This window comes from Myotis lucifugus, unplaced genomic scaffold (assembly GCF_000147115.1).
Source record: "Myotis lucifugus unplaced genomic scaffold, Myoluc2.0 scaffold_519, whole genome shotgun sequence".
NCBI classification, from domain to species: Eukaryota; Metazoa; Chordata; class Mammalia; order Chiroptera; family Vespertilionidae; genus Myotis; species Myotis lucifugus.
The window spans coordinates 131331-157222 of NW_005871567.1; the positions used below are offsets into that span (position 1 = coordinate 131331).

The 25892-nt window shown below is 36.5% G+C and overlaps 1 pseudogene; it reads right to left on the reverse strand.

The window, feature by feature from the left end:
• Nucleotides 1-23258: 23258 nt before the first annotated feature.
• Nucleotides 23259-23645, reverse strand: LOC102426458 (annotated as a pseudogene).
• Between the last annotated feature and the right edge of the window lie 2247 nt (nucleotides 23646-25892).

Consider the following 25892-nt stretch of genomic DNA (forward strand, 5'->3'; position numbering starts at 1 on the left):
TCTTTTGCATCTTCTTAATATTGTGTCCTAAAATTGGATATAAAAAGTTCTTTAAGTGTGATCACAAAGTATATTTTTACTATTTAAGAAGTTGAACAGTTGGCACAATCTTTTCTCCAATTAAAAGCTCAATGCAGTAACTAAATAGAATAAAACATTTAGAAAACTCAGTCAATCACATAATTTTAGACCTGACCTCAATTTAATATTAATTTATTTAATGAATAGTTAATCAGCACCACTAAATGTTTAGTATTCTTGGCATTTGGAATAAAGTAATTAGCAATGTGAGCATAACCCCTTCATGAAAACGTATAGTTTAGCAGATAATCACTTCTTCTGAGTTATTAATATGAGACAGGCAGGCATTGTTTATATATATATAATATATTTCTTCATCTAATTCTCATGCTAACTCTATATAGTCTGTATCATCACCATTTTATAGATGAGCAAATGGAGGTGTGTTCTCCTAGTGTCCTGTCACACTGTTATTTTCGTCACAAATGCTTATCTCTTTCAATTGAATTTAATTCTCCCTGACCCAATAGTACTCCCTGTCTTCATAGCATGTCACCTTTCCAATTTTTAATAGTTAGTTACTTCCAATTTTATCTTTTCTCTGCATTTAATGTTGAGCTACAATGAAAACTTGAGCCAAAAGTGAAGCTGATGTCAATTACTTTTCTTCACATCATATCTAGATTAAGCAAAACCAAATTTAGACAAAGATAGGTACAGTTATGCTCTCCATCCCGTTTTCCCTTTCCTACCTCACCCCCAGCCACAGGCACCACCTCTTTCTATAACTGACACCAATGCTTCTGGCAACCATCTTTCTTTTGATGTAATCTAAATTTACACAGAGGACTTCAGTACAATGCAGTCTTAAGTGCCTCAATTATACTTATCCAACTTAAACTCTCTGCCCTGTGTCCTAGCAGATTAAAGATCATGTCACTTCAAACTTACTTTTTTTTAAAGTCTCCACTAAGAAATACTTGTTCCTGAAAGAGTCATTTTCAGATACCTTCTATCTTTCAGAAAGCCTATGCTTTTTCATTGCTTTATTTGTTAACTTGAAGTGTGACAGGAAGACAAAGTGAAATGATGCAGAAAGCATCCTATGTTCCTGTTTATTGTGCATACATAGTTTCTCTCACCCACAAACACAACCCTTGCTGCCTGTAGAGCCACACCCCAGAGCCTTTAGCTGCATCCAGATTTGTTGTTGAAGCCAAGAACTTTGGGAAGGGGCCTCTTTGATGACCCATGTGTGTTCCTGCAAGATTCTCTCCATCACCAGCTGTCTTTCCCTCCAGCAGTCTCAGGCTTTTGCTCCTTCCTGAAGCAGGTCACGTGGCCACTGTGATCCTCTCAGCTCATACTCATATTTAATCCCTGTTGGCCCAGAGTTGTGGGGCTTTTTGCTTCTTTAGCTATTTCCAGTTTGATATTTAGATCTTTCTCCTCTGTTCCTCCATCCAGAAGTAGTGGTTGTGAAGAAAATTATTGAAATGAGTTTTAATTTATTCCATTTACTCTAATAAACATTTTCCCCAAAACGTAGTCATATGTATTGTATTATGACACCCACAGGTATAAATCTTTTGAATGCCATGCATCCATTTACAGCCCATTGAGAATCTATGAATAAAATCAACTTGTGAATATTTAAACTCAGGTACAGCATGTTGCTTATGACACCAAGAGTTAGTGTTTTCTGATTAGAATCAAGTGATTTCTATTTATTCCATATCCATCACCCTCAAACCCAATACTTCCTTCTCATGATGTTTCTAATCACTAGTTTAGTCATACTGCTCTTGGTGATATACTCCGCTTTCTCATAACTTCTGGGGTTTTCTGCCATATGTCACAGGAATGGCTCATCATCCAATACACTCTAATACTTTTAGTACATATAATAACATGATGCCCACTAATAATTAAAGAAAGCTACCACTTAAACCCTAGTTGCTTCTGATTTCAAAGCCCAGGCTACATTCTATTTTATACTGAAAAAACGGAATATATATTTAACATGGTCAATTTGTAGTTTACATAGTAGTGATAAACAAACAAACAAACCTCCCATGCTGTGTGAAGAAACCAAACAAAATTACTGTGTCATCCACTGATGTAATCATGCCTTCCTCCAAGTGAATGCCTAAATAATGATTTAATAGCAGTTAATTTACAAAGTGGCTGCACAGAATGTCCTGGGAGGACTACTTTTATTTCTTATTGCTATTGGCCTAATTATTGATTTCAACAAGAAAAGGACAGCCTATCATTTTAATTCCTTCTAAGGAGCTACTTCTCATTAATTCACAGTTTTGCTGTGAATCAATATATAGGCTTCCAACATTACCCCGGTGACAATAGTTCAAGCCAGTCCTGTTTACTTAAAGTTTCGTGTGGGTTAATAGAAGGTCTGGGTAAGAATATGGATAGTTTAGTTAACCCATCCTCACTCCTAGAAAACTCAAATACCATGGCTTTCTGTGATATAAAAATGTCAGCACATTTAAACTTACAAGTAAAGATTGCCATATAGATTTCTAGATGACTTGATTTATTTTCTTTAACCCTAAAATGTATCTCCCTTTTTATAATGTTTTAAGTTCTTTTAGATTTTGATTTCAGCAGTTTCCCAATAAACCCATCCGACTACCAAAAAAAAAAAAAATATCTCTGCTCAGTTAATTTTCCCCAAGGTTTTGCAATTGAGAACATAGTTTTGAAGTGTAATCACTACATCCTATCCTACTGTCAACAAGGTAGAAGAATTTGCTCTAAGAAAATGGTGAATATAATCTGTGTTCCTAATACCCACTTCAATCCAGGAACCATAAGGTCAAAACATTAGAGCACGTTTGTTTAAATGCATTCTGTTCCAATAGCAGAACCACTCCTCTTCCCAATAGTCCAGAGTTCCAGGGAGCAAGGAAGAAAGTGCAGTGGAGAACCTCTGTTATCTCTTACCATGAACATCTCCCCCCGGTATAATCAAAGCCTCTTTAAGAATGGGAAGTGTGAACATGAGAAATGAAAACTGAACCAATTGCTCCAGTCACCTGGAAAGTGAAACTATACCGGTAATAAGTGCATATTGAGAGTGAAGATAAGGCAATTGCAGGCTGGGTACCAAAGAAGAGATTTTTGTGAGAATAAAACTCAGTTTTCAGGGAGTGACTTATGGGTGCAAGTAGTAACCTTCTTTTACTTCCATTCAATCAAAAAAAGAATTGGCTACCTATATCTGACAGGTACATAATATGTAGAAAACAAGGCTTCAAAATAAAGTGACAAAGAAAAAACAGCGATTTTACAAGGCAGAGCAGAAATGGAATAATAGAGAGGGGTAGGTAGAGAAATGTGGGGCTAGAATCAATAGTAACAAAATTATGAGGTAAAATAACAATAAGGATGGACTATGCCTTGGGGACCTGGTATAGGGAGGAACAAAATAGCAGTGTGAAAGGCAGACTGGCAGTACATGCTTCACTGGTTCTGTAGAACAGAAATAAATTCTTTCAAGACTGCCTGGAGGGGAAAAAGCAGGTAGAAAAATGAAAGAATTCATTGAAACAAAATTAGCAAACATTGTAGAATACTAGGTTTTACAGTAAGCAATGTGAACCTAGTTCCTAGGACTTGAGCAAGTTTTAAGATGTGTGTCTCATTTATTAAATAAAGATAACAATAATCACACAATCTCAAATGTGTTTTTCCATTTTTAACTGAGTTATGTCTTATAATGTATGTAGAAAAAGACTAGCCAATGTTTAACACTGCCTTTTTACTATGATGTATAAATGTGTGTTGTTATGTTTGTTGTAGATAATTTAATCTTATACTAGTTCCCAATGTGTTGATCGGTAAAATATACTTTAATAGTATTTTGTTATTCTTGCATCTTAGAAAGGTTATTAATGGAAATTTCTCAAATTGAAAGACTGAAACGTTGATTAACTGAGTGCTAGACGTTGAACTTCATGATATTAGAAATCAGATTAAACCTCCCACCCCCAGGAATTTACACTTCACTTTTAGAAAATAACACTGACCCGTGGCATGGAATTCTAGAACGGTCCATTTGGCAGTGCCTGCTCTCTAAACAGTTGTTTACAACAAGACAAATTTCAACCAAAAGTTTCGTGACCCTCGGACTGGAAAAGGATGGGTATTGTCTGATTTCAATGCATGAGGGCTGAGAAGGACAGCCTAAATATTCTCCTCAACCTAAACTTCTGATGAACTTCTTCCTGACCTCTCAGTTCTTAAAACACTCACTTTAGAAAGCTTGCAATTATAAAATCTTTCTCTGCTTCATTGAGATATAAATCTACAACCCAGGAATGCCTTTCTCGAGGACTCTGAAATATAATCATGGAGAAAGATAAGGACCCCTTTCTCTCAGCTTCATGGGGAGAATAAGAGCCTAATTTTGATAAGTGCCAATTAGCAAACATAGATGGTCAAGTCACGTTGACCAGTCTCTCCACTAAGTCCTCCAGTACTTTTCCAATAGCTCACCCCCACACATAAACACACTCAAAGATTTTATTTCAGCAGAGCTGAATTCAGTCTTTGCTATTACAATAGTCTTGATCTCTAGTGCAATAATCTTGAATAAATTCTTCTTTGCTTTTGTAACCCAGCTAGTGCAATTTTTTTATTTTACAGGGCTGACAGCTTGATCTATGAAACGTCACTTCTTGAGGCTCTTCTTTCCTTGGTTAGGGTTTTTATTCAATACTGCCAACCTCCAATTAGTTTTTTCATCCCTACGTCAGTGCTTCTTAGCCCTGTTTATGCATTTGAATCATCTAAATTATACTTAAGAATATTGATGACTGGGACCAACCATAGAGTTGGATTTAATTGATCCAAGGGGGAATTGGGTTATTGATAATGTTTCAAATTGTCCCAGACTGTAATAATTGACAAGACTGAGAAATACTTTTCCAAATGATAAAACCTTTTGGATTGCACACAGTGTTTCTCCAAACATGTAAAATAAAACTTATCAGAGTATCTTGTACCAAATTAGAATTGCTTGCCATCCCTGCCATTCCTGAGCTCTATCTAGACTCTCTTGATTATAGATTTGGGGCTTCCTAAACTCTTCAATCACATATTTATTGACATTCTCTCTAGATGTCTCTTCTGTGGAGACAGACACCATTAATTATGTCCAGATTTTACTTTTTTGTATTCCAACAACTTTAAGTTCTGAAATGGGAATAGTGGAAAGCCCAATTTACACTACCACCACCTTCTTTATTTTACTAATTCTACTTAGTTCTTCATATCTTCTTATGAGTATTATATTCTCTAGCACTGCTTTCTTTGCCCTAAAGTTATTCAAAGACCATAGCATTGGCATCACCTGAGAGCTTGATAAAACTGGAGAATCAGTTCTATGTACTGAATTAGAATGAATATTTAACAAGATACCCACATGATTCTTATAAATATCAATATTCAGTAGTACTGCTTACTACTGAATGTAGCTTTTTCACCACTGCAGGATACTTCCAGAACAAATGGGACTTCCTGCAAATGCGGCTTGTATCACAAGGAAAAGTAACTTCCTCTTACTTTTTTGCTTCTGCACAACAAAAAAAACAGTCAACAGAGTGCAAAGGCAACCTACAGATAGAAAAAAAAAAATATATATATATATATATACTAGAGGCACAGTGCATGAAAATTCATGCACTGGAGGGGGGTCCCTCAGCCCAGCCTGGCCCCTCTCACAGTCCGGGAGCCCTCAGGGGTGGGAGGCAACCTGGCGATCAGGGGAAGGCAATGCCCCATCACACATCTGCTGTGGCCACTGCTGGCAGTGCAAACCTTGGCTGGCCCTGGTTACCTGAGTCTCGGGGGGCCCTGGGTGTCTGGGGGGCTGAGAGGACTAGGGAACTCAAGAGGCAGGTGTGCTGCAAGGCCGGGTCCTGCTTGGGGGCAGGTGCGTCCTTGCTGTTCTCCTGCTGCTCCATCAGGGCCGAGGGGACTGAGCGCCACCATCTTTGAGGGTGGGGCAGTCAATTAGCATATTCCCTCCTTATTGGCTGTGGGCACTACCATCTTTTGACAGCATGAGGGTCAATTAGCATATCCCCTCTTTATTAGATAGGATTTGCAAATCACCTATCTGATAAAGGGTTAATTTGGAAATAAATATAGGGAGCTCATAAAACTCAATAGAAAAACAAACAAACCAATTCAAAAATGCATAAAGTCTTGAATAAACATTTATCCAAAGAAGACATTCTAATGGAGAACAGATATATGAAAATATGCTCAACATCACTAATTATCAGATAGATGCAAATCAAAACCCTAATGACATATCACCTCAAACCTGTTAGGATGGCAATTATAAAGAAAAATAATAGATAAGAGTTGGTGAGAATATGAAGACTTTGGAATCCTTATATTCTGTTGGTGGAAATAGAAAATGGTGCAGCCACTATGGAAAACAATATGGTGTTTCCTCAAAAATTATAAATGGAACTACTGTAAAATCCATCAATCCCACTCCTGGGTTCCTCAGATAGAAGGTTGTTTTTTATTCTAAGTCTTTTACTTTGCACTGTGTGTGCGTGTGTGTGTGTGTGTGTGTGTGTGTGTGTTTAATATTCTTCCTTTAGATATTTTCATGCTTCTGTTGTCTTTCAGGTCTCCACCAAAAGTGCCTTTTTAGACTTGCTTCTCCTCACTGTTCCCCTTCCCCTTTGTCTCCTGTCTTTATTCCCTTGACTTATTATAACTTGACATTTTATGACATGTGTTTATTTTCTATTTTCCCCACTGAATATAAGTACTTTGAAGGTAGGTATCTGGTCTGCTTGGTTTTATACTTTGTTAATCTAGTTTTTCCTGATACACAGAACTATAATTTTAAGTTCAAATTTGTACATGAATTGCAATTCTTTTTCAAAACTAAATATATAAAATTTTAGTAAATTCTTCTTCACCAATTTAAGTTGGCTGAATGAGCACAAAACTGCTATGATAATACAATATACTGCATGTCATATCTGAGGACCATAAGAACTAGGGAAATAAGCTCCCTCTCTGTTACTTACTCTCTTACTCTCTCTCACTTTCTTTATCATCCCCTTTGAGAATATGAGCTGCATATTAAGACACATAGAGGGTAGATGTACCATTGTAGGGATTTATTGTTGAAAGAACACACTTATGTGGTTTAAGGGATGAGCATCTGGGCATAGAGCACCTGGGAATAGAAATGCTAGAGATTTTCAGACCGAGCCAAGTCCTCTAGATAAATTTTTTGGTTCATTGTTTTCATAGCATATTTCAGTTTGCCATGTCAGAATATAAAATTTCAGTGCCAAACATTTCAGGAGCTTCTGCTTTGTAAAGAAAATATATATCCCCATCAGAAAGTTTGTTTAAAGTTGTTGGTTTAAAAAAAAAAGGTTACAATGATTCTTATGAATTCTAATACCATACCAGAGCATCACTTATGTACCTCTAGCAATATTTCTTAAATGCATCCTGAAAAGACTAAGATGGCTAATACCAATTTGTGTCAGTAATTTTAAACAAGTTACTAAACCACCGATTTAAAATAAATAAATAATATATAAATAAATTATAACTAAGTCTGTAGTGAGCACTCGTGTGAATTATGTCTAATTCCATTTAGTGTAAAAACCTCTGGAATATTTAAAAGGTCATCCTTCACTTTATTTTCCTAATATTTATAATAGAAACTGTGAGAGCCTAATGTTTTAGGTAACAGGTGAGATCATTCCTAACTAAACTCTGATGAACGGTGTGTGTTTTTGTTGTTGTTGTTGTTCCCCGAAATGTAAAAGCAGTGTCTATAAGCTGAATCTCAAATAATTAACAGTTTAGACTAATTTAAGATTCAATAGTGATGAATAATCTAATACTAACTTGCATATTCAATCACTCTAATTTTGTTGTACAGCTGTATATAGTCCATTATATGTACAGAATAAAGTATAAGAGTAAAGAATCATCTGCATTTAGTTAATTAACAGTTAAAATATACTAGGATTAATAGTGTCAATAGACCGGAATGGATCTTAATTTCCTGAATTTTAGTTATTGTCCCTCTCTTTTTGCTATGGATTTCTATAATTTTAAAATTTTATTTAAAAATAAATGATAAATTTTCTAATCCAGGGAGGGAAAAATGAAGGCACGAGACTAGAAAGGAATGGAAAATTTGATATCCTCATACTTAAAAGTGTAATACTAAATAATATAATTTCAAGATATAAAGTCACTTGACCCTTTGCTAGGGGGTATGAGAAAGAATTCTTTTGGCACAACCTCTGTCGTTAGAACTTCACACCTTAGGACAAACACTAAAATGAAATTAAATATAGAAAGAACATACTGCCGAAACCGGTAAATGTTAAATAATTATATAAATAAACAGACACATGATACCTTTGGGTGAAAAGTCGAGGGCATGTACCTGGGTTGCGGGCACATCCCCGGTGGGAGATGTGCAGGAGGCGGCTGATCGGTGTTTCTCTCTCGTCGATGTTTCTGACTCTCTATCTCTCTCCCTTCCTCTCTGTAGAAAATCAATAAAATATATTTAAAAAAAAAAGAAAATAGAAAGAACATACTATCTGCATAATGAAAATGTTAAATAATTATATAAATAAACAGACACGTGATACCTTTGGGTGAAAAGAGAAAATAAGAAAATTTAGAAAGAGTAGAAAACTAGTAAAATTTTGTCATTATTTCTGACCTTAAAAAAAATAATTAATCCACTAGTGATTAGACTTGCTCAGCTGAATAACCCATAAGTAATGGGTGATGAATAAAAAATCACATCCATGAGGAAAAAAAGAGCATAGGCTTTTCTTAATTTTATAAAGTTGCAAAAGTATGTGTAGATTTTAGACATAACTGACCAAGTTAATGCTTTGAGAATCTAACCACTCAGTGATAGAAAGAAATACAAAAATTCTTACAAACCAAAACTTTAATTCCAAATATATTCTCTCTCCATTCCAATACACACTTTGCAAAATTCTTATTTAAAATAAATTTTCTTATAATATTTTTTTCTGGCCTCATCATTGAGGCTTCTAAGAGTCAGACTTGAGATATATTTGTCTTAACTAATTAGAAGACATGATTTCTTTAATAATTTTTAAAGAAATACACATGAATAATTGTTTTAAAGAAATACACATGACTCTTAAGATCCTCATATACTTGCATTAATTATCAAAATATTTTCTCTCTCCACTAAGCTAAGTGTCCATTATTAGTAATCATGAATTCTGGTGCCTTTTCAGTGGTATAATGAATGGTTGTTGAATAGAGGAAAAAAACATTAGAGTATTACCTAATATTTTTAGAAGCCTATTATTCTCTCTGAGTGTAAAATATTATACTTTCTTTTCAGATGGTTATATGGAACCTAGGCTAAAAGATTTCCAGCACTGTCAAATAACATCTTACATCGAAACAGTGGATTCCGTCTGAGAAGGCATGTCCCCAGCGAGGTAGGACTTACCTATGTCTGTCTGTTCTGAGGTTTGTCATCAGGGAGAGTGAAAGAGCTTTGGGACTAACTTCTTTTAATTTTCTTACTTGTCCTTCAATAATTTCCCATAATTTCTACATATTTGACTTTAATTAAGGACATACAATTTTTCTGATAATTGACAGTTATAGAAATTAACTTAAAATCTGTGTTATATGTTATGCCTTTGTTTCTGGCAAAAAAATTAAAAAATGACTTACTGGAAAGGGTATATGTACTACAGAGTCTTCCTTGGGTTTTTGACAACCAAAACTCTGGCCCACCCATGTGGAGGTCTTCCCATATCACTGTCAGTGTGTATCACCTCGAGCAGAGATCTCACCAAGTCCAAAGAAGTATTTTCAGTCTGCTTCTGGCCTCCAGATGCAATTTTGATTCTGTTTCCATGGAAATCAGACAAATAAAATAAAATAAAATAAAAAGAACTGCTTTTACTTGTGAATTTTTTCAATAAAAGTATAGTGATTTTTTCCAACTTAAGAGGTCCAATATTTAGCAGTTATTTCTTGAAACTATTTTTTAAAATTTTATTCCAGAAACTAATTACTTAGGAGGGAATATATGTCTTCTGGAAGAAAAATAAGTAAGTCATTGGTGTTGATGTGGTGCAGTCTATAATCTGTGTGTGCTGTGATAGCCAACACCACCTGGTAGACCCCACAGTGCCCTGCTGGTTACCAGTGAGCCCATGGCTCCAGGAAAAGGACATCATATGCCTTGCTTTGGGTTGGTAGGAGCAGGAGTGATGCTTCAGGAACCAATGGAGCTATTGAGCAGGAGAAGGAAAAGGATCAATTCCCAATTCAAAATGTAACCGAGTAGAAAGTGTTACCTTAAACATCACAGTGATGATTTGGGAAGCAGCTTGGTTCTGTAGAGGTGGTCATTGATTTGTTTGACCAGCACAAATAAGCCCAATATTGAGAATAGAATACTTACTTCTTCTATATGCTTACAACATGAATATGTGGCAAACTATCAGTGTTTTCAAGGGAAGTTGGTTTTGCTTGCTAACAATTGTCAGAAATGATTGCTTAAAATCATTTACTTAAAGCTTACCCAAATAATTTTGATTATATTTCAAAAGAGAAGTGCTTGCCTATCCTGAGGCATCGAATGTAATTTCCAATATTTCCTTCTAGCAGTTTGTAAATGTGTCTTTTACACCTAATATTTTATTTTTTCTGGAATTGATTGGTGTGTATGATATGAAGTAGGGATATATAATTTCTTTTTGGGAAAAAAGTCCATTCATTTCTCTTTTATCTGAAATAATGGTTTCATCATATTATCAGGCTACCTATGTTTCTACATAAAAAATAATGTAATCTGAATAAATCACTGGAAGAGTTTATTTTTATTATATTTTAAGCCTCTTTCAAATGAATACTTTTGGAGTAAATCTCACATCATGCCCTATATAATCTTTGTCTTTTTCATTTAATATATATTCTAAACATTTCTACTCAATTTTTAAAAATATTGCTTTAATGAAGTTAGATGAGCCTTCTGTGGAATGAATGTTTATATTCCCCTCCTTTAAATTCATATATTGAGGCCCAAATCCCTATTGTGGCTATATTTGGTGATGGGATATCTAAGGAAGTAATTCATATTAAATGAGGCTATAAGGGAGGGCTCTGAACCAATAGGATTAATGTCTTTAATCAGAAGAGGCACCAGAGCGCTCTCTCTCGCTCTCTCTCTCTCTCTCTCTCTCTCTCTCTCTCTCTCTCTCCCCCCCATGCGAGGACACAGAGAGAAAGCAATGGACTACAAAGAGCTCTCTTCAGGACCTGGTCTAGACTTCCCAGATTCTAGAACTCTGGGGCATTAACTTCTGTTGTTAAGCCTCCCAGTCTGTGGTATTTTGTTATGCAGCCTGAGCAGACTAATCCACACTGTTTTAGGATTAAGTGATATTAAGTCCTTTGATACAATATATAATGCTACATTAACAGTGCCAGAGTAAAGATATATTAAGATCTTTGAATTACGTTTTGTGATACATTCACAGGAATAGATTTAGTCAGTCAAAGGACAAAGCATAATAATAGCTTTTTAAATATTTTGCCATATTGTTTTCCCAAATGATTATATCATTATATGTCTGTCAGCAGTACTAGAGCATATCAATTGCATATTAAATTTAGAGGCTTTGTTATAACTCTGTTTTAATATACTAATGAGGTAAATATGATTGTAACTAAAGATTGATTTTCAATTTAATACCTGCTTTCTTAATGTTCAGCACATAGAGGCTAATTTTGTGGCTCTTGGCAAAAGATCTATTCCTTGTTGTGCAAAGCTAATTCTGTGTGTGTATATTTGGTCAGCTATAAGGACATGTACACAATTTCTTACAAAAATAATATATTCTTACATATAAAAAATAAATTCATGAAAGTAAGTTTACTCAGTAACTTAAATGTTATTTTAAAAAAGCAGGGAGAAAAAGGGCTGCGTTTTATAGCACATACACTAGTAGTATACATGACAAAATATTTATACTACATATGTAACATATTCATTCAGATAAATTAACCTATAAAATGAAAATCTATAGAAGGAAACTGACACTAAATGTCAGGTGGTTATTTTAATAGATATTTGTTCTCTTTATTATTTAAGAAGAGACTTTTCTTAAATATAGCTATTAAGTTTTCAATTTTTAGGTTTCTGAATCAGGCCAGCGTGAAATGCAAAGGGCCCATTTCTTGAATCACATAGAACTAACAAAGCAGTGGCATTCACATTTACTTAATATTTTCACTAACCTCATTTCTCTTGTGAGCAAAATAGTTGCTGCTATTTGCTCAGAATTGGCGGCCATGATCACACTGGCTGTCAGAGTCCCTGTCTCTCGCACTAATTCCACGCTCCATTGAACAGTGCTGTTCTGGGAGGTCCAGTGGGCAATTTAGTAGCCGCCATTGCATTACTTGGGAATATTTTGAAAGGAACTTGTGAATACTGCTAATTAAAGGGAAATAATGCAGGCAGTTTTTTTTTCTTGTGTTTATTTTGGTTTGCTTTAATAAGCTAATTCACTGCGGTACATTGCATTGCTACAAATGATATCACTAGTCAGCAGGTGTTAGTATAAAAAATACAGGTGGAATGTTATCCCGAAAACAGAAAAAATAAACTAACATAAATCATGCGCCACTAAACTTGTCTAAAAGACAACAAATGTACTTTCCCAAGCTATTCTGACAATTTTCCCTTAGAGGTCTCTCTTTCATGTACCTGTGCATTCTCTAAAGAAAGGCAATCTAAATGTAAGCTTCTACTTTTTCACCTGGAATTCCCTCTTTCGTTTCCCATAATCATCTGCTCTATGACCCCTACCTCCACTGACATAGTTTTTGAGTCACCAATGACCTCCTAGGTACTAAATTCAAAGGAAGACATTCCAACCTCATTCCCTTAAACTTTTTCCAAAATGTGTATTTCTTGGCTATGTTATTTCTGAGATATTTCTATACAGATACTTACTGAATTGTAATATTTGACTTCTAATATTTTAACTTTATGATGGAGCAAAAGTGAAAAGCATCTAATAAAAACTGTATTTTGAATTGGGAATTTAATATTTTCCTAAACTAGCAATAACATGATGCTGAGGAGTTCTAATTCTAGTAGGTGGAGAGAGAGTAATTATAAAATATGCCTAGAACATCCCCCATAAAAGCCTACTATTAAGAGTAAAGACTTTCCTGAGACTTACCCCAGCCTGAAGGACATTCTCCTCACTCCAGCCACCCCCCCCCCGACATTCCTGTCTCCCCTAAGGGGAAGTGAAAGCTATACCATTGGAGCAGCACACGTAAAGTTCACAGGCCTGGGAAACAGGGCCACTAAAAGACTGAAGTTAAATCATAATATCCTCAGAGGCTTATGTTCCCTCCCATCTCACCAGCATATCAATGGGGCTCCAATAAAATAAAAAGGGATAACAACAAAATGAGTGGCTATTTAAGGAGGAGATAAACAAAATTACACTAGGAATTTGAAGCCTGTGGAACCTACAACTACCAAAAATATTAGACACAGTCCAACTCCTAATAAATATTCAGTGAAATATATTAGTATGGCATGTTTGTCTTTAATAAAATTTACAAAGCATGCCAAAAGGCAAGAGGGAACACAGTCTGAAGAGAAAAAGAAAACATCAGTACCAGATTCCTATATGATATTGATATTGCAATTAAATAGGAAAATTAAAATAACTATGACAAATACATTGAGGGCTCTCATGTAAAATTGTAGACAACATGTAAAAACAGATGGGTTATGTAAGCAAAGAGATGTAAACTCTAAGAAAGAATCAAAAGGAAATGCTACATCACAAACATTACTAGGGAAATTAAGAGTTTCTTTAATGGGCTCATCAGTGCACTGTCCACAGTTGAGGAAAGAATCAGTAAGCTTGAAGATGTGCCAAAAGAATTTTCTACATTTGAATGTAAAGAGAAAAAATAATGAAGAAAAATGAAGGGAATACCCAACAACTGTGAGACAATTTCAAAAGGTGCATCCTATACGTAATTATAGTGGCAATAGGAGAAGAAAGAATGGATCAGAATAAGTACTCAAAGTTAAAATGACTGATAATTCTCCTAATTAATGATAGACACCAAATCACAGATCTGGAAGGCTCAAAAAATACCAACAGTGTTAAATACTTAATAAATATTAAACAAAAAAAACAAAAACAAAAACAAAAATGTCATGTTTACAATTTCTTTTGCACAGTGCAGCAGCCTAGAATCAAATATAGGAACAACTCTATCAATGATATGTAACATTGATATGTAAGCCATAAGACTTGACCATTTGCAAACTTAGAATATTATGATTTAATTTTTTCTTTGGCAGTATATTAAAAATATTTTTTTTCTTTGTAAGTAGTATTAACACTTGGATTGCGGGAAACGAGTTAAGTCGGCTCGCGTGAATTGCGCGTACTCCGCGGCAGCCGTCTTAACTCGGTTCATATAGATTTGCGGTGGAGTGCGGGAAACGTGTAAACTCGGGCCGATTGTAACTGCGTATTACCAAATATTTGTTTGTTTGCCGTTCACAAAGATACCTACCTGCGTATGCGAACCGTTTCATACCCATTGGGGTAATAGGTATCATAAAAATCCCTTGTAAGTAGAGAACACTTTATGGCGCTGGTCGAGTACAATACCGTTAGGGTACCAATGTATTGTTTTCTCATTTTATAACCGATATCCCTGGATATCTCACCATGCAAAGAGAATAGTTATTGAGAAATACTTCTTGTGTCCAGACGTCTTTAGTTTTGAGTTTTGTGAATATTATTACGTGTTTAAATATTTAAATATATTGTGATAAAGACATTCATATAGAATTTTTTAACCAAATAAAATAAAATCGTTCCGCAAAGTGTTCGCATAATAATTATTTTTTTATATCAGATATCTATCGGAGTACCGCTATTTTCAGTTAGTATTATTTTTATTTGCTTTAACCTAGAATGTCGCAGCATTCAGACTATAGTGATGATGAGTTTTGTGCAGACAAGTTGTCCAATTATTCTTGTGATAGCGATCTTGAAAATGCGAGTACAAGTGATGAAGATTCTAGTGATGATGAAGTAATGGTGCGTCCCAGGACATTGAGGCGACGAAGAATTTCGAGCTCCAGCTCTGACTCAGAGTCAGATATAGAAGGCGGGAGAGAAGAATGGTCGCATGTTGATAATCCACCGGTCTTAGAAGATTTTTTAGGGCATCAAGGATTAAACACAGATGCTGTTATAAATAATATAGAAGATGCCGTGAAATTATTTATCGGAGATGATTTTTTTGAATTTCTTGTAGAGGAGTCAAACAGGTATTATAATCAAAATAGGAATAATTTCAAACTTTCAAAAAAAAGCCTAAAGTGGAAAGATATAACCCCTCAAGAGATGAAGAAGTTTTTAGGGTTAATTGTTCTCATGGGACAGGTGCGCAAAGATAGAAGAGATGACTATTGGACCACGGAGCCATGGACGGAGACGCCATATTTTGGTAAAACGATGACGAGAGACAGGTTCCGACAGATATGGAAAGCTTGGCACTTCAATAATAATGTGGATATCGTAAATGAATCAGATAGACTTTGCAAAGTGAGACCAGTACTAGATTATTTTGTGCCTAAATTTATAAATATTTACAAACCTCATCAGCAATTATCACTAGATGAAGGGATCGTACCTTGGAGGGGAAGATTATTCTTTAGGGTATATAATGCTGGCAAGATCGTTAAATATGGAATATTGGTTCGTGTGTTGTGCGAAAGTGATACAGGATATATCTGTAACATGGAAATTTATTGCGGCGAAGGAAAGCGATTATTGGAAACGATACAAACAGTAGTGTCTCCATACACTGATTCGTGGTACCATATATATATGGACAATTATTATAATAGCGTCGCAAATTGTGAAGCACTTATGAAAAACAAATTCAGAATATGTGGAACAATCCGGAAAAATCGAGGTATACCTAAAGATTTTCAAACAATTTCTTTGAAAAAGGGTGAAACAAAATTTATAAGGAAAAATGATATATTGTTACAAGTGTGGCAATCAAAAAAGCCTGTATACCTGATTTCTTCGATTCATTCTGCGGAGATGGAAGAAAGTCAGAATATTGACAGAACATCAAAAAAGAAAATTGTCAAACCGAATGCACTCATTGACTACAATAAACATATGAAAGGTGTTGACCGGGCCGACCAATACCTTTCATATTATTCGATATTGCGGAGGACGGTCAAATGGACAAAAAGGTTGGCAATGTATATGATAAATTGCGCATTATTTAATTCTTATGCAGTTTACAAATCAGTGAGGCAAAGAAAAATGGGTTTTAAAATGTTTTTGAAACAAACAGCTATCCACTGGTTGACGGATGATATTCCAGAGGACATGGACATTGTTCCAGACCTTCAACCAGTACCGTCTACTTCTGGAATGCGGGCTAAACCACCTACATCTGATCCACCATGCAGGCTATCGATGGACATGAGAAAGCATACGTTACAGGCAATTGTCGGAAGTGGAAAAAAGAAAAACATTTTGAGAAGGTGTCGCGTATGTTCCGTTCATAAATTGCGCAGTGAGACACGCTACATGTGCAAATTTTGCAATATACCTCTACATAAAGGGGCGTGTTTTGAAAAATATCATACGCTAAAAAACTATTAATTTCTATTTGTTTTGATTTATTATGAAAATTTTATTTTAAACTTTAAAAATATGTGTATATTTTTAGGTAATAAGTATTTTTGGGGTTTTTCGTATTTAGTTTATATATATCGAATTATTTATGTACTGAATAGATAAAAAAATGTCTGTGATTGAATAAATTTTCATTTTTTACACAAGAAACCGAAAATTTCATTTCAATCGAACCCATACTTCAAAAGATATAGGCATTTTAAACTAACTCTGATTCTGCGCGGGAAACCTAAATAATTGCCCGCGCCATCTTATATTTTGGCAGGAAATTCACCCGACACCGTAGTGTTAATTTGCTAATATTTGAAAAATATATTCTTCAATTCAAAAACCACATACCTAGAAAGTGAGTGTGTAGTCAAGGGTATTATGCAGTTTATAAAAAAATCAGAAAGGTTTTTTTATTTTTCTAGCTCATATAATAATTTTCTTCTTGAAAACTGAAATCTGTTTTCACAATCTGCTTATCTCTAATTTAAGTACTAGATTAATTACATTTTTTTTCTTTTTAAAAATTATGACAGCAGTAGAAAGATAAAATTGTGTCCTCTCACTTCTTACTATAAAATTCCCTAGATATTTACATATAATTTCCCAAATTATATTGAGTAATTGAAATAAAGTTTTATTAAAGAAAAAGGTGATATATTTATTTAATGTTCTTGAGGCTTTTTTTATTGTTTTATTGCTTAAAGTATTACAAAAAGTATTACATATGTCTCCTTTTTTTTCCCTGCCCTTGACAATCCCCTGGCCTCCCCTACCCCCAGTGTCTTATGTCCATTGGTTATGCTTATATGCATGCATACAAGTCCTTCGGTTGATCTCTTACCCCCCTCCCTCCTGCCCCCCAACCCTTTTTTTAAAACATATTTTATTGATTTTTTACACAGAGGAAGGGAGAGAGATAGAGAGTTAGAAGCATCGATGAGAGAGAAACATCGATCAGCCGCCTCCTGCACATCTCCCACTGGGGATGTGTCCGCAACCCAGGTACATGCCCTTGACTGGAATCGAACCTGGGACCCTTCAATCCGTACCTGGGACCCTTCAATCCGTAGGCCGACACTCTATCCACTGAGCCAAACCGGTATCGGCAAAAAAAAGGTGATATTTTAATGTAATTGCTTTTAAATTTGTGCAAGCTGATAATATTTTTGCCAAGATTAAATGACTGACAAACCTCTTAAAACAACCAGTCATAAATGAGCTATCCATTATTTTTAAATGTGATAATTATTTGAGCACTAAAGCAGAATGATAGATAATAATTAGGGGTCAGAATTAGCTTTCTGCAAAATAATTTGTATGTCTTAATGACAATGGCTAACTTATTAGCAATGACATTCAGTATAATTTGGAACATTGGATTAGCACATTTACATATCCTATATAATAAAAGGCTAATATGAAAATTGTCCCCTTGACTAGGAGTTCAGCCAGGGGGCAGGGCCCGCTGGCCAACCGCCCATGGCCCCTCCTCCCGCTGCCCCCCCATCGGTCCCCCACCAGTTCGGGGGCGGGGCCCTTCTCCAACCTCTTGTGTCCCCTCCCCCCGGCCAGCCCGGCCTGATTGGGGTGGGCTGGCCGGACCCCACCCAGGCACAAATTCATACACTGGGCCTCTAGTAAAAAATAAATATGAATACTTTTACTGTTTAACTCACAATTTTATGCAGATATTTAAGAATTATGTTAATATCTGCACTGAAGTTCATATTATATAACTAATACAAGAGAAAGGCAAAAAAGCAAAGATAGAAAGGGAAGTTTTATAGAGATTAGAATTGGCATGCCCTTCAACTGGTAAAGTTCATTTTTCCTTTAGTTAAAAAGAATCATTTGAATAAAATACATAAATATTAAAAAGGCAATTATGCTTTGTTACTAGGACTACATAAATGAAGCACATGATAAAATAATGGGAATAATTTACAGCTCAGTGGGGCAACCATAGAGACAATAATCTAATGGAAAATGCACATTTATTTAAGATCTCTTATCAAAGCTCATCTTTAATTTTAGCATTAGTGCACCAGATGATAGTAAAGAACCCCACATTTCAAATCTTTCAAAGACGTTTTCAGAAATTCATAGTTGATTAAGAAGTAACATAACTACTTTAATGCAAAGAGGTTCCCTGGAATTGACTAGCAGTCCAATTCTATTTAGGAAGAAAATGCTTTTGCTTCCCCAGAAACCCTTTTATGTTCTGTAATAAATGAGGGTCCACGTGAAATCCTTTATACTATAGGTGGGTCTGACCCAACTATTAAAATTCCATAGCTATAGTTACAAGTGTGTAGTACCAACACCCAAATATAATAACCTCCCCAATTAGAGCCTCAGAAGTTAGAAAATGATTTCAGCCTACATAAAAGGGTACACTTAAAATTAGCTTAATCTGCCATCTCTTCTGATTTGAGCTGATAAATATTTTGAATAAGAATCTAGTGTTCTGAAAAATGTGATTCCTTTCCAATTTAAGTGCAGGTGAGTATGATATAAAAGATCAAGAATAGAATTTCATCCTGGCTCCGTTTGTTGAGTGGTCATCCCATGCATGGAGAGGTTGTGGGTTCAATTCCCGATCATGGCACATGCCAGGTTTTCTGGCTGGATCCCCAGTAGGGGGCATCCAGGAGGCAGCCAATCAATATGTCTCTCCCTCCCCCTTCCTCTCTTTCTCTGAAAATCAATAAAAGCATTAAAAAAAGAATAGAATTGCAAAAACGTGATTAGAACTGATAATATCTCTGTCATAATATACACATCACTTTAGTCAACAATGCAAATCTAAACTGAACTCTGTTACTTGTGATAAACTTTAACCACAATAATATGACAAAGACTGGCATCTTCACATATCTTTTTTTAAAATATATTTTTATTGATTTCAGAGAGGAAGAGAGGGAGAGAGATATATAGAAACATTAATGATGAGAGAGAATCATTGATTGGCTGCCTCCTGCATGTCCCACATAGGATCAAGGCTGCAGCCTGGGCATGTACCCTGGCCAGGAATCGAACCATGACCTCCTGGTTCATAGGTTGATACCCAATCGCTGAGCCATGCCAGCTGGGCTGCACATATCTTAAATAGCCACAGTTACTTAAGGAGAACCCCAAACTTTAAACCTTGGAGAATTCATCCAAATCCTAAAATGTGTGGGGAAGGAGGCCAGTCAGCATTCTTCTGTTCATGAGACCATTGACTACATTTTGATTGAAGACTAATGGCTGTATAATTTTCAAGACATTATCCTATATAATAAAAGGCTAATATGCAAATTGACCTAACAGTGGAATGACTGGTTGCTATGATGCACACTGACCACCAGGGGGCAGAATATCAACACAGGAGCTGCCCCCTGGTGATCAGTGCACTCCCACAGGGATAGAGCTGCTCAGCCAGAAGCCGGGCTCACCGCCTCTGCAGCAACGCTAAGGATGTCCGGCTGCCAGAGAGGGCCTAAGCCTTCAGCTGGACATCCCTGGGGGCTCCCAGACTGTGAGAGGGTGCAAGCCAGGCTGAGGGACTCCCCCCTCCCCTCTAAGTGCACAGATTTTGTGCACCGGGCCTCTAGTCTATATAATAAAAGCCTAAGCAACAGTTATGGCGGAACAACCAGAACAACCGGTTGCTGTGATGGGCACTGACCACCCGGGGGCAGACGCTTAATACAGGAGCTGCCCCCTGGTGGTCAGTGCACTCCCACAGGGGGAGCGCCATTCAGCCAGAAGCCGGGCTCATGGCTGACAAGCACAGCGACGGTGGTGGGAGCCTCTCCTGCCTCCGTGGCAGTGCTAAGGAGCAGTGAGCTGAGCAGTAAGGAGCAGCAAGCAGGTGGGTGGTAAGGCGCGAGGGGTCCTGGACTGCGAGACAGATGTCCAACTGCTGGGTTAGGCCTGATCTTCCCGGGCTCCTGGACTGCAAGAGGGTGCAAGCCGGGCTGAGAGACACCTCCCCCCACCCCAGTGCAATAATTTTGTGCACTGGGCCTCTAGTTAAGCTATAAAGAGAGAAGTGAGCCAGTAGACAAATATAGTTTAGGTTTACAAGTATGGAAAGAAGATGAGAAGTGGCACAAAGGAGAACATTTATTTTAGTAATGATAGATATCAGGTTGCTTTTTGGCCTATCCCTGCATTCCTACAGAGAAAAAGAACTGTAGCAAAAGTAGGTGAAATGAAATAACTCTATCACCATATGTCAGTTTAAGAAAATTAGAGAAAAATTCATTTCTTGTTATGGCCTAGTAATGGACTACACAGTCATTTTTTGGGGGGTGCATTTGGATATGGCAAGAATATGTTTTACTAATTCAGCTCAGTATCTCTCTATTTAAATGTATCCTCCCAATAGAAACATAAGAGAAATTCACCAGATTGTTTGAGAATCTGAAAATCAACCTCAGTTGTGACAGGATATCATCGTGGTGAGGAGCGTTCGCTCAGAAGTGGCAGACAGACATGGCTGTGATACAAGAAATGTAAATTGTGACCTCTGGGGAGGCCACACAAAACTCTGTTGACCTACCTGAGCCAGAACAGAAGGTCTTAAATGGCATGGGTTTCAGAGACTCGAAGAGTGGGATCTGTTTTTATTATAGCTTTACTCAATCTTTAGCCTACTGTGGCCAGGAGTGAGAATGATGTTATATAATTTAGAATTTTAAACAGTACTTTCCTTCTTGAATATTTTGGAACGTTTACAATTTTGAATAAACTAATCTAAATAACTGCCACCGTTATATACTAGTAAATGCAAACTTATCAAGAATAGCCACTAATTTTATTGAGGGACTTCAATGACATTCCCACATTTAAGCTTCATTAACAGTATTTGTAAGATTAGTATTAATTACTAATGTTGCAATTTCTAATATGAAGCTAAGAGAGGTTAGGTAGTTTGTTTAGGTAGGAATATGTACACTACAGAAATCTATGGCTGATTCTAATGTCACTGTTTTATACCATGCAGCCATAGAGAAGCCTAGAAGGAAATTTGCAAAAATCAATATTTACAACTCCACATGAATACATAGGTAGTACATAATGAGAAAGGCTGTTTTCGTTTAAGAAGAAATTATATTTTCTTCTTCTTATATTTTCTCATCAAAAACTTAAAATGGGAGAACAGCTAATACAATCCTGGTTGACATCAAGATCCTTTAGGATTATTTTGTGATTTGACTTTCATGAACAAAGAACCAGTGAAAAAATACAAAACAAACCAAGGAACGTGTGATGGTACTGACAAGCATCTTGCCTGGCTCCTACCCTTAGGAGACTGTCATCTCATTTCATTGTCAGTTTATAAACATCATCGCTAAGTGGAAAGCAGAGATAATTCATTCAGTTCACTTAGGAAAACCTTGAACTTCAGGTCACCTAAACTAAATCTGTTTAAATCTCAGAAGTAATGAGAGCAAACATGAAATTATAGAAAATTCAAATGCTATTTTCATCCCAGGGAGTTCAGAATAACATTATGCCGGGAGTATAATTAACTCCACTGAATTCTACCCTAAGGATCATGTTAGATGTGCAGGATTTATCATTAGCATAAATGGAACAAAAGCATAGGCCTGAAGTAAAGTATCTGCAATGTTGTCATCTATGGCCAATGGGAGAGGAAGAATCCTGCAAAGGAATGACAGGTGGTTAAAAGTCAAAGGAAGTGATGAAAGCTATAATTAGAACCATAAACTGTAAGTAAAAGAGCATGTAAGTACAGAGTCATTTAGTCCATGGGTGAAAGAACCCAGAATAATTATATCTAGCTAAATGAAGAGTTGCTTTATTGCAAGGCCCAGGCTAGAACCGATAAGGAAACTTCCTGACAGGAGCCAGGAAACCATTTTTTGTTGAGTATGGCCTGATTTAGTTTGATTTCTAGTAAGAACTTAAACTTCCTAAATTTCTCTTTCCCATACCTATAGGATGAGTGAAAGCATGTCTCTTTCAGATATGTGGGAAGGACCAAATTAATAAAGTAGTTGAAAAGATATTTGGAGAAAAGACAACTGCATTTCTATTGGAGTAGCAAAGCACGGTAGACCCAGCACCTAAAGTAGATAAATCTCTGGTTTGTGTTTTGTTTTTACTTTTGATTAGGTGCCTAAATATGAGGAAATCACTTAACCTCCTAGAACCACAGGTTTTTGTTTTGTTTTTCTCTTTCAAAGTATGGGAGTGATATTTTTTAAATGGGTGTGTGTGCGTGTGTTTTCTCATTGGTCGTTTCAAAATAGGAAGAATATATCTATCACTGCTACACAGTCATTCTGTTTAAAGCCCATCCAGTTGTCTTAATGGGCTGTTGGGAGTGGGGGGTCCCCATGGCTGCTTTTCAGTCAGTGTCAGTAAGGAACTCTTCGCTGGAAATGTGGAGAGGCCCCCTCGCAGCCATCACTTCTTTTTGAACTCTTGAGGACACAACTGGTCCAGGTGTAGCTTGTCCCTTCACCCCACTTCCTCCAGCCACAGTTCTCTTTCTCCCCCTTCTGCATCCACAGAAGGACATCACCTTCCCAGGTGATCAGCGACTAAACATTCGGGTTGTCCAGGCCTTTGGTATACTCATCAAACTCCCCTCCAACAGTGAAATCCAGGGCAGAGTTGTGAAATGTGCTGTTGGTTTTCCTCTTGAAGTTATATGTGTATTGATTAATGATCTTTATCTGAGCCAGGCGTACTGCAATCTTGCAGGTGGCAAAATAAAAATCCAGGGCCTTCGTAGCCTTCAAAGTTGTCATTACTCTCCATCTCCCAGGTTCCATTCTGGTCCGGCCTCATGGCAGTGACCCCTGGTGACCATGTGGGATCTTCCATTTCCTCATAGGATTTACATGGCTATGTGAAGCTCAGATGAGAAAACATATTGAAATGCACTGTGAAAAATGTAGCAACACAAAGAAATAATATTGATAATTTTAAAGGCTCGCTTCCATTGGTCTATCTTAGGATAGTACGGACAAATCTATGGAAGAAAAGGGGACTGGAAACCTATATTTTCATCTGTCAGAAAATCAAGCAATGCCAGAAATGGTCAGTGTCTCAGTGTCACACCGTCTATTGAAATAGTTTTAAATACAGCTTTACACTTCATTATAGTTGGCTTTCCAGTTTGATAACATCAGCAATCCTATGCTATGTGAATCACATTTTTATATTATTAATTTCCGCTGCATTACAACAAGGTTATTGCTACTGCCCGATTTTGGAAAGGTGAAAGGAGAACTTGAAGGAAAGAGCTGCAGACACTCAAAGGGAAACACATTTTTTGAATAATAATGAAACTAATATTTTTAGGATTTGCTTCTCAAAATTTCATGCCTAGATATCATAATTTGCAAAGTAATCCATTTATTTCAGCAAATCTTTTCATGTAACAAAAGGTACATTTCCAGTTCTCATTAACTCCTTTGGGATTAGAATTAGGCCCTATCCACATTTAAGTCACCCATCTGGATGTGGCAGGTATGCCAGTTTGTACCTATGGATGCCACTTGGAACCTAAAAACAAATAGCCCTAAATCACTATTAACTGAAATGACCTTGAATTACAAAGCCTAAATCCACCTACTACATTTGTACAGATATTTTCCTACTTTTCTTAATCTTGAATGTATTCCAACTTATCTTTTATTCTTCATTTTAGTTTCGATTGATGTAGCAAGCATTAGGGTAATTTATGTTCCTTCTTGAATAATCAGAAGTCATTCCAGGGAGTATAAATTTGATCATGATATGTCAAATCCTCCTCACCCCACTCACCCCCAGAGCCTTCAGCATCCATTAGGTTTTAGGTTAATTCAAAAGTACCTCTATTTTATGGTAATACATTTTAAATTTATTTTTGGTGTAACAATGATTCAAACCTTTTTTCTGTGACCTTGGATTTATAGAATTTAAGTTCAAGGTTGTAGTACTGTTTTACTGCTTCAGCATTTTTTAAAAATATATTTTTATTGATTTAAGAGAGAAAGGGTGAGGGAGAGAGAAATAGAAACATCAATGATGAGAGAGAATCACTGATCGGCTGCCTCCTGCATGCCCCCCACTGGGGATCAAGTCCATAACCTGGGCATGTGCCCTTGGCCAGAATCGAACCCAGGACTCTTCAGTCCATAGGCCAACACTCTATCCACTGAGCCAAACCAGCTAGGGCTGCTTCAGCATTCTTTTTAAAATATATATATATTTTATTGATTTTTACAGAGAGGAAGGGAGAGGGATAGAGAATCAGAAACACCAATGAGAGAGAAACATAGATCAGCTGTCTCCTGCACACCCCCCACTGGGGATGTGCCCACAACCAAGGTACCTGCCCTTGACCAGAATCGAACCCGGGACCCTTCAGTCCGCAGGCCGATGCTCTATCCACTGAGCCAAACTGGTTAGTGCTGCTTCAGCATTCTTTACATAATTTTTGTAGATTGCTAAATTTTTGAGAATGGATTCCTTCTACAATCAATAGTAATTTTGAGAATGGATTCCTTCTACAATTAATATTTAAAGCTGTTAAAATATTTTGCTTTTCAGAATACATCTTTTCTCTCTATCTGCAATCCTCAGACTAAATCCCAATATTTTGGTCAATTGGTAATTTATGCTTTTCCTGACTTTGGTTTACAAAAACCCTGGTCTTCAGAGATCAGAGACCAAGTAGCATAGACAAAGCATTTTGTAGCACATTGAGGGAGAGCTAGATTGTACCTTATGACAAAGATTATCACAAAGAGAAAACACTTACACGCACATACTTTCCCTGATCTAGGGCGAAACAAGAAGGAAAGTAAGACAAGAAAAATAGCACATAAATATTTGCAGATCCAGTGCCCCGATTTTCAAAAATAATTAATTAATTTACTTTTACCCTCGATGTTATGTTTGTTATTGATTTTTGAGAGGAAATGTGAGAGAGAAACATTGATAAGTTGCCCCCTGTACACCCCAACTGGGATCAAACCTGCAACTTAAGTATGTGCCCCACCAGGAATCTAACTTGATATTCTAATCAACCAAGCCATTTGGCCAGGG